This window comes from Oenanthe melanoleuca, chromosome 1 (assembly GCF_029582105.1).
Source record: "Oenanthe melanoleuca isolate GR-GAL-2019-014 chromosome 1, OMel1.0, whole genome shotgun sequence".
Lineage (NCBI taxonomy): Eukaryota > Metazoa > Chordata > Aves > Passeriformes > Muscicapidae > Oenanthe > Oenanthe melanoleuca.
Genome location: NC_079333.1, coordinates 14,864,426 through 14,875,149, shown reverse-complemented (window position 1 = coordinate 14,875,149; position 10,724 = coordinate 14,864,426).

Genomic DNA, 10,724 nt, shown 5'->3' with positions numbered 1-10,724 from the left:
TAACTTGCAGGCAATGTCTAAACCACTGACCAAGCCTCATTTTCTTCTAACAACATGTCTATTAACTGAGCAATAAGAAACAAGTGTCCACACCAAGATTTTAATGTATCTCTGCTTGCCACATGAGATTTCTGGGGACAGATGGCTCTGTCCCAGCTCCCATGACATTAAACCAGATTTTTCATAACTGTATCATGTCTGGGTAACCTGGTAAAGGAGGGACTTTGCTATATCTCTGGACAAAGGATCAGGGCTCTGTCTCTTCCCTAATCTCAGTTTCATCTTCTGTAATTTGGAGAAAGTGGAATAATCTGTATTTAAGAAGCATTTCAACATCCCTCAAAAAAAAGCCTGTGGAAAGCAATGAACATGTAGAGCTTCTTAGGTGCAGAGGACATGTATCCATCGCTACTGAAACAGCCCTGAGAATGTTTCAACTTTTGACTAGTTTTTTGGGTGGGAGCAGGATCATGCCTAGCTGTGTCAGCAGTTTTTTCCAGTTGTTTATGGAGATGCTGCTGCAATATCCACTTTTTGGCCCAAAGAGACATGTCTAGCAGTATGTTTCATTGAAAAAAAAAAAAAAAGTCATATTTTCTGCTGTGGAAAGCTTAAATCTACGATTCAGAGGTGAAAGGATGGTTTATTTTTCTTCTCACTCCCCTGAGGCATTCCCACACCCATCCTTATGAGTCAAAATAGCACCAGGACTCGTTTGCTCCCCATTAGGGCATAAGGCTGTGTTCCAACACTAGTAGTGGCCTGTGGAAATCTGCATAATAATGTAAAATTGCAAGAGCCTGTCTGAAGAAAGGGTCTTGACCAACAGGTCTTGGCTAAGACTCCAAAAGGCAGTCCAGAACTGAAATAAATCACTCTGGCATACTGCTGAGTGAAAAGAGAATATTCTCCTTGTGTTCCCTGTTGAATTAAATAGTTATCTCAAGCAAAGAAGGGCTGAGGTACCTCTTCTTATTGTAATTGAAGGAAAAGCCTGCAAAAAAATCACACTGCTAGGTCATGACAGGCAGATGGAAAACAGCTGAATTGCTGGGTTCACTATCTGTCCAGATCCATCATCTCACTATTTATATATTCACCTTTTATGTATTTTGGTGCAAATTCTCTGAATCCTGATTATAGAATCACAGAATGGTCTGGGCTGTAAGGAAGCTGAAGCTCATCCATTTCCAGCGCCCTGCCATGGGCAGGGACACTTTTCACTAGACCAGGTTGCTCTGAGCCCCATCCTACCTGCTCTTGAACACTTCCAGGCATGGGGCAGCCACTGCTACACTGGGCAACCTGTGCCAGGGCCTCATCACCATCACGGCCAAGAATTTACTCCCAAAATCCCATCTAACCCTGCCTTCTGGCAGTGGGAAGCCATTCCTTGTCCTGTCACTCCAGGCCCTTGTCCAAAGTCCCTCTCCAGCTCTCTTGGAGCCTCTTTAGGCACTGGCAGGGCTCTAAGGTCTCCAGTAGCTCCCCATCCTTCTGATGCTGGAGGCAGCACTGCAGGTGAGGTCTCAGCTGAGTGGGCAGAGGAGCAGAATCCTCCCTCCCTGCTGCCCATGCTGTGGGATCAGCCCAGGCCCAGGACATGGGGGTTTTCTGGGCTGCTTCTCTTGCTCCACATACTGCAATGGTATCCCAGCCTAGATATATGCATTTAAATAAATAAACTAATAATAACAAAATCCTTTAGTGCTTCATGGATTATTACAACTGTCAGGAGTAAAGATGCAACCACCATAGACAGCATCAACCTCAGCAGCTGCTTTAGTTTTGTGACTTGAAGCTGCAAATTGTGCCAAAGCTTCTTGTAAAGAAGGAGAACTTAAGCCTCGACCTGATGATACAACTGAGCCCCAGAGCAGCCTCTACCTTCACAAGGGCATGTAGTGAGAATCAGGAGAGTTCATTTGGACTGACAGAGGGCAGGGTTAGATGGGATATTGGGAAGAAACTCTTGTCTGTGAGGTGCTGAGGCCCTGGCACAGGTTTCCCAGAGCAGATGTGGCTGCCCATCCCTGGAAGGGTCCAAGGGCAGGTAGGATGGGGCTTGGAGCAATCCAGTCCAGTGGAAGGTGTCCATGCCCTTGGCAGGGGGCTGGAACATGATGCTTTTAGGGACTCTTCCAACCCAAACCATTCTTGGATTCTTTGACTCCCACCACTTGAGCAGAGCAGTGCAGTATCTCACTTCACTTACCAATACTTGTCCTGAAACTTTTTTTCCTCTCCCATCCCACTCACTGAAAATCAGCACCCAAATAATAGATTAGAAATGTCTTGGCTGTGTTCCCACAAGGATGTTTTTCCCACAGGGATGTTTTTCCCAACAAGAAGCCACACACTGGGTGCTGGTTTGATAGATGATTTTGAAAATACCCAGGACTTGTTTTCTTGATGTTTTGGTTGATGCAGGAGATACACAACTTTGTCTGTTATTAACCTGTCTGTCTAGCATGATTATTTTTGAACAATAACATCTTTTCAAATACCCTACTAGTACTTCACACAAGTTGAGTCTGAAAAACACGGGCTGTGGACAGACAAGCACAGATAGGAGCCAATCCTCCAGCTCTCCTCTGCCAAGAACAATTCACAATAGTTTTAGACTCCTTTATTTCTGGGTTTTAGTGGCAATGAAATCTCATAGCAGTACAGTTATTTAGCTGCAGAAAATGCCCTGTTTTCAAAGAATCAGTGTTCAATGTCTTCACCCAGAGGTTTGGATGTATTTAAGAAACTTCCTGTGTTTGGCCTGTCAGAACACATTACACTCCAGTGAAGGGCTCATGTGTCTTTGTAATTCCCTTCTCTGGTTTATAACCATAGAACCATTTACCTGCATGAGTTAAGCCCATGCTTATGGATTTTCAAGTTTCCTCTTTAGGGCAGTAGTATATTTAGGAGATTTTTACTTCAAGAGTTGATATGTGTCTTAAAACAGAGGATTTACAGCTACCAGGGCTGTTCATTAATCCAGAAGTCTCTGCACAGGCTGCAACCTCACAGCTCAAAAAGGGCTTTTCTCCAAAATTTTGGCTCCTGTGCCTACTAAGATATCTCATTCTGCTATCATAGGGAAGGATTCTTTTGATGGATTGCTCAGACAATGCCAGCAGTGGCAGCTGAAGTGCACAGGGTCTTCATGGTGATGAGCTGGTTTCTGGAAATGGTGCAGCAGGGCAAAGCAGGTATGGGCAGGGAAATGGGACCACAGGGAAGAAGGTGTGGGGACAGAAAGGCCAAGCTGAGCCTCTGAGCGAGCCCTGATCCCTCCAAGCAACCCAAACCCAAACCAAACAATCCAAAGCAAAATGGCTCTGATTGTGTTGCAGCTTTTGTGTGCTAAGGCTCCTCCCATAGTCTGGCTTTGGGGGCATTTTTGGAGGGCATTCTTCGTGGGCATCCAGGCAAGTGGCTGCAGGAGGGAGGGGGACACTCATTGTTTAATCATGGAGGTTCTCTCTGCCCTGCTTGGCTGCCAGGTGAAGCCTCTCTGGGGACAGGGATACCTGCACAGTCTTCTAGGAATCTTTCACCTCCTCTGTAGCATGTGTCAGGGCATAAATAGAAATCAGACTGGTCCCTCAGAAGATGACAGATCTGTTCCTGTGGTAGAGACCACAGCTCAGGTACCACAATAAGGTCCAACTCAGTGTTTATTTTGTAGAATCACAGAATCATTTGGATTGGAAAAACTCTCAAAGATCAAGTCCAGCTGTTCCCCCAGCACTTCCAAGGCCACTAGTAACCCATGTTCCCAAGTGCCACATCTACATGCCTGTAAAATCCCCCCAGGGATGGGGACTCCAACACTGCCCTTGGTGACTGTGACAGGGCTTGACAACCTTTCCATGATGAAATTTTCGTTAATATCCAATTTACCTCCCCTGGAACAACTTAAAACTTTTTTCTCTGATCCTGTCTGTTGTTCCCTGAGAGCAGAGCCTGACTCCCACCTGGCTCCACCCTCTTGTCAGGCAGCTGTACAGAATGAGAAGGTTCCCCCTGAGCCTCCTTTTCTCCAGTCTGAGCCTCTGCAGCTCCCTCAGCTTTTGCTTGAGTTGAGCTCCAGACTCTTCCCCAGCTTTGCTGCCATTCTCTGGACATGCTCCATTATCTCTTCTGATGTCTGCAGTGGGATGAATTCAGATTGGAAATCTCTTTCTGCTCCTTCTACAGACTACTTGTTGTGCATGAAGAGCATCCTCATGGAAAGGGAAAACCTTGCATTAAGCAGGAGGACTTTGCAAGAACACCAAGTTTGTTCTGCCAAATTAAGCCCCACCAAAAAGCTTCTCCCAGACCACAGGGACCTCTAGCTCAGGCCTGTTTTCATCCCTGTATCCTCCTCTGAACCATTACCATCCCCTCACAGGAAGCTAAATCAGTTTTACCATCAGTGAATGACAAGCCAGACTGTAAGAGCTGGGATTTCACAAGGAGTTTGAACCTGAGTCAGCCAACCAGCAAGACTTGCTTTGTCAAGTTGCCAAGCAGGCAAAACTGTGACAAGACCCCTTCTTACTCTTACAGTGAGCATTTTTCTGCCTGCCATGATGTGAAATCAGTTCTTACTTTGTTTGCACCATGTGTCACCAACAGTGTTCCTGCTTTCCCTCCAAAACATTGTGTTCTTTTCCATTGCTAGTTAATTTAGGCACTGGAGACTAGGAAGAATCAGCCCGAAATGCAACCTGAGTCTCCACGTGCCACTTGGGAGGCTCTCACAAACATCAAAGCTGACAAAATTATGCTCCTGGCCATCTGTCCCTGCCTTTTTGAAGGTCCATCCATCACCTCCCTGAGGGTATTTTTAGCATTTTGTACTGAGGTAGCAGAAAGTCAGTGGAGGGTTCATCTGTCTGTTGATCATTTTTCCTGCCTGGATGGGAACACTTCACATTCTAGGTAATATTTATGTAAGTGTGCTGTTGGCTCACACATCACCTGGGTGATGAGCTAAATCTTGAGCTGAGGGAGAAGAGGTGTGCTCCCACATCATCTGCTTCCTTACAGAACTTCAAACAAACCCAAAAGCTGTGCAACCCGAGGGTATGGAGAGGGAAACTGAGGCACAAGCTTACTGGAGAACTAAGCTGCTCTATCCTTCTGAAGAAACAATGCAGATTTAGGTTGTAGGAATTTCACACTTCACCCCTTTCCTTAGTCTTGAATTCATGAGCTTCAAAGCTCCCTTTGGTCTCTCCTGCTTCTGGCTGTGGCTTCTGGTAAATCCTTCAAGTCCTGCTTGCTCTTGGAGGTGGTTGGAAGTGTCCTGTCACCCCAGATTCACATCAGTGCCTGGACTCTCTTCTCTGTCCCTGCTTCTGGGATAGGTGTTTAGGAGCCCAGAGTGGTACTTTCCAGTGCTCCCTCGCCAGAGAAGTGCCTGCCATGTGAGCAGGAAGCAGCCACACTTCAGATGTGTAAAACAGGTGTCAACCAGGGTACCTCTGAACCCATCAACAAATCACACATGGCCCATTCTTTGTTGCACAAATGACAACCACTGATGATAGAATTACAGGATCATAAAAACACAGAATGGTTTGAATTAGAAGGGACATTAAAGATCTTCTAGTCCCAACCCCTCTGCTATGAGGACAGGAAACTTCCTAGGTTGTTCCAAGCCCCATCCAACCTGGCTTTAAACACCTCCAGGGATGGGGCAGCCACAGCTTCTCTGGACAGTGCAATTAATGGGAATTTCTTCTTAATCTTTACTCTAAGCCTGCTCTTTTTCAGTGCAAAGCCATATTTAAACTGAAACATTTTAAACTGAAGCAGTGCACTTTGTAACAGGGGCATAACAGGGCAAGGTGTTACAGATGCATGAAGTCATCCTGGGCCGGGTCATCAGCACGGTCCAGTGACATTGGTTTATGTTTTGCCAGGGTGCAAAGATGTCCATTACCATGTCCAGAGCCAGAAAGAGCTGAATGAACAGAGAGCAATGCCCTCCTCCCCAGGAAACCTCAGCAGAGCCCATGCTGAGATACCTGTGGGCATCTGAGCACCACCACGATCATTGAACTGGTTGGCCTGAGGATCCACCTCATGTGGCCAAAAAATTGTCCAGACCCCCAGCCCATGGCTTGATTTTCAGCCAAGTTGTGCTTTACACCCTTCCCATGTGTTAGTGTCACACCCAGCTGTTATCTCACAGGGATTTCTCAGGAATTTTGTTCAAAGAATTTGCTTGGGAAGGGGATATTTGCATGACAGAGCTTTGCAAACACTGTTCTCTAGAGGGATTTCTGCACCTATGGGCACCTTAGTAGTACATTGACACATAAAATCACAGAATGGTTTGGGTTGAAAGTGACCTTAAAATCATCCAGCTCCCTCTGCCATGGGCAGGGACACCTTCCACTAGACCACGTTGGTCAAATCCTCTGCTGACACATCCCTGGGACTTTTCCTGGGACATACCCAGAAAAGAAACTAAGGAAGAACAAGCATTTATTTAGCTGGTGGGGAAAAGCCTGAATTTATCCAGACTGTGTTACAAGCAAATTTGATTGATGAGCAGACCACTGATGAAAGGAACAAGCAGAGGGTAAAACCCCAATGGGCATGGAATCACAAAATCACTTGGGATGAAAAAACCCTTTAAGATCATGTCCAGCTGTTAAACCAGCACTGCCAAGGGCACCACTAAACCATGTTCCCTGTGCCACATCCACATGCCTTTCAAACACTTCCACAGATGGTGATTCCACCACTCCCCTGGGCAGCCTATTAAATGCCTAACAACTCTCTCAGGGAAGATTTTCTTGTATCCAACCTAAACCACACCTGGGGCAAACTGAAGCTGCTTCCAGCTGTCCTGTCCCTTGTTCCCTGGGAGCAGAGCCTGACCCACCCTGGCTCCACCCTCCTGTCAGGGAGAAGGTCTCCCCTGAGCCTCCCCAGCTCCATCAGCTGCTCCTGGTTCTCCAGACCCTTTCCCAGCTCCATTCCCTTCTCTGAGCACACTCCAGCCCCTCCATGTCCTTGCTGGAGTGAGGGGCTGCCCCCAGGGCTGGAGGTGCCTCAGCAGAGCCCAGCACAGGAGGAAATGCCACATTTCTTCTGTCACCTGTTGGATGCTGTTCCTGTATCCTTTCTGATGCCTCACCACCCATCTGGTATTGTCTGGGGTAGGAGCACCAGCACTGCAAACCTCCATGCTCAGTCTACACAGCCACTTTTTTTGTAGCTTTGGAGCAAAGAATATTTCCTCTGCAACTCACTGGTTAATGGTACAACCACTCTGAAGCCCAAAGCTGGCATCAGCTGTTTTAATAGCACTTGCCTTTTTTGTTCATGTAATTAAGTTATTTAATATTTACAGAGGTTTTGAAATGTAGCCATTTTTTCCCCTTCTAAGGTGCACTTACACCTCCTTTCTTTCACAAGTGGAAGCAAAGTTCAGGCCAAAATTGAAATAGAGACACTTCACAGTAAGCTTTGTGCTAGAGGACATTATTTTATCTTTTTTTTTTTTTTTTTTGACGTCCCACCCTCACTTTTCCCCAGCAGACAGCTGGGAAGATTTGTGCAAGTCAGAGAGCAGAGATTTTGGCTGTTGGCAGGAAGTCATGGTAGAGCTGCCTAGCTGCAGTCTAAAATTAGAGCACCTAAAAATTAACTGTATGTCCAAAGAACTTTGTTCCCTGTGCTGAATGAGCACTACTTCAGCACAGGAGAGAGAGCAGGAGGAGAATTACTAACAGACAGTTGACCAGCTGCACTTTTAATCCAATTGCAGGGTGTTTTGTAAAACAAAACACAGACCAATAAAGGTGATTTTAGTGTTTTTCTTAAATAGGTGTGTTTTCTTTGCTAAGAGGGCTGTGGGAGAGTGACACATGGGAAAGTGGTTAAATATAATAGGAAAAAAAAGTTATTCTTGAAGGGTGGGAGACTCTCATGATCTTTTAGGAAGCACCTTGCTATACTTCTTTAAAAAGAGCATTTTCAGCTCTTGCCCATGATGAAGATTGCATTTTCCTAAGGGCTTCCCTGAAAAATCCTCAGACTTCTGTTTTTTTCCATGTTTGCAACCAGACAGCTGTGGGACAGCATCAGTCTCCAAACACAGGTGGGGAAACTGAGGCACAAATCCTGGGAAGGTGACCAGCCACTCACAGACCATGCATTTCTGAGGCAGCCAAGGCAAGGGCTCCTCTGCACCTCCCTGCCTCCATCCCAGCTCTCATGCCAGACAAATTCCTAGCAAAGCCATCATACACCCTCCATCCCCTGGGCACAGCAAGGCTGATGAGCAAGGCTTTAAAGCTGTTAGCCAAGGTTGCCCATCCACCCTGACCTTTCAGCCAGCCAGACCTCTCAGGGCTCCCCACCACCCTGGGCATGACAGGTGTGGCCCCAAATCCTGTGCATCAGTCCCAAGATCATGAGGAAAAAAAAGAAGAAAGTAGAAATTTACCCAACAGATCACTTGCAGTTTGCAAGGACATATCCAAGAATTGCCCCATGGAATTAGCCCATCCTGTGCTTTCCAGCTTCCAAGGATTTTACCAATTGCAGCAAACCTCCCTGAGCCCTTTGGGGCCCCTCCAGCACCAGCACCCACTGCAGGGAAAAGCAGAGGCTGGGAAATCCTCCCTTTGCCCCAGATTCCTGCCATCCTCCCTGCAGGCTTCAGCCATGCACAGAGCACAGGATGACCTCAAGCAGGAAGGAAAGATGCACTCCAGCCTTGCAAAGCAGCCTGGAGAGAAGAGACAGCCTTGCTGCATGGCAGAGACAAGCTCCCCACTGCTGCACAGACACCTGGTTTCTCAGGGTTGTGAGAAGCATGACATGTTTTGGGTACATCTGCTCCATGAGAAGCTGTTGTGGGCTGTTTCTTAGGGGATTATCTCCCTTCAGCTGCTGTATCTCTGCCCCATGTTGCTGGCTGCTTGTCTCTTCATGGAGAAAAGCTGTAGGTTTTCAGAAAGGGAGGATGGATCCCTCCTGTGGGAGGATGCTTGTGGCCTTGCTAAGATGTTTGGAAGGGTTCCTTAGGACTGCAGACTGGGAGGTGTAGTTTGGAGAAAACAGACTTTGGTTATTATTAAATTCATGTCTACATCTAGGGTTTTGCCTCAGTGGGAGGAGAGGAGATGCACATGGATGAACCCCAGCATGTGGATCTCAAAGGAGAAGATGAAGGGAAATGCAGAGAGCACAGGGATGGGGGAGATCTTCCTACAGCCTTCCAGTTCTAAAGGGGGCCTACAGAGAGCTGGAGAGGGACTTTGGTCAAGGTCCTGGAGTGACAGGACAAGGGGCAATGGCTTCCCACTGCCAGAAGATAGGGTTAGGTGGGATACTGGGAGGAAATTCTTGGTGGTGAGGGTGGTCAGGCCCTGGCACAGGTTGCCCAGAGGAGCTGTGGCTGCCCCATGCCTGGAAGTGTTCAAGAAGAGGTTGGACAGGCTTGGAGCAACCTGGTCTAGTGGAAGGTGTCCTTGTACATGTGATCTGAAATTTAGCAGGACATTTGTCTTAGTTTGAAAGACAGGTGTCTACTAAGGAAGGCAGGAGCTTCCCTTGAAATGGCAGGTGTAAACCCCCTCCCTCCAAATTATTGTAATTTTGAAATTAAGGGGCCCTCAGGCAAAGATATGGGAATTAGGAATAACAGTTCTTTGCTAGTATGTGTAAATATATTAAAAAAAAAACCACCCCAAACAAATAAACAAGCTACAACTTAATAGAAAAATTAAAATAAAATGCAGTAGTACAAAAACACTGACAGAATACAACCTGACAGCCTGTCAGTCAGGGTGTTGGTAGCAGTCCCATTAAATGGTGGCTGCATCCTCCTGCAGTGGCAGATGTGGTTCAGCTGGAGCAGTGCTCCTGTGGAAGGTGCAGTTTTCCTCTGAAGATGGAAATTTTCAGTGATGATGTAAAAGGATCTGGTTTTCCTCTGGTACCAAAACACCTTTTTCTCTGGGTCTTTGACTCATGCATGGTTGGATATTTTATGCTGGCTCTGGAATTTCAAAGCACATCTCTAGAGGCCATGCATGGTGTAAAATACCTCCCCATTGTGTGGATGAAGAAGGATCTTGCAGTAGAAATTCCAGGAAGGCAGCTAACACACCATCCCCACTGCACTCTGCAGAAAGGGTTTGTGGAGATCCTGAAGGCTGAATTCCTCCTGGGTCAGCCAGTATGAGCAATAACCTGAGCCTCCCCACTGTGTTAGAATAGCTTGAAATGTGAAAAACATATAATTTCTATAATATTTTTTACAGCCCTGCTACTGCAGGAATTGATGGAGAGATTACATGTGATGGACTAGAGCTGCCTGAGTCCTCCATGCTAAATTTAGGGGGCTGCATCACAATCAAATATAAAACTATAAAAAGCTAAGAATGAACAAAGTCTGCAGGAAGAGGATGCCAGCTTTATTTCACAACTCCTGCAGGTCCCAGTAGGGTTGCTGCACACATGCACATGGGCTGTAGGCACCAGACAGACTCAGTCTTGCAAGAATTTATTCACCAGGGAGTCACACTGACTGCAACAAGATGCTCCCTGTGCTCTCCACAGCTGCAGGAACAGGCCAGGAAATGCAGAATAAGGGTGGAATTCTTGGTGCCATCTGCAGGCTGAAGGACAAAAAACTAACCTGGTCACCTGAGGTTGTCTTTACTCTCCACAGAGCCTTTCAATCTTCATCTCACCCCAACATCTCTGGG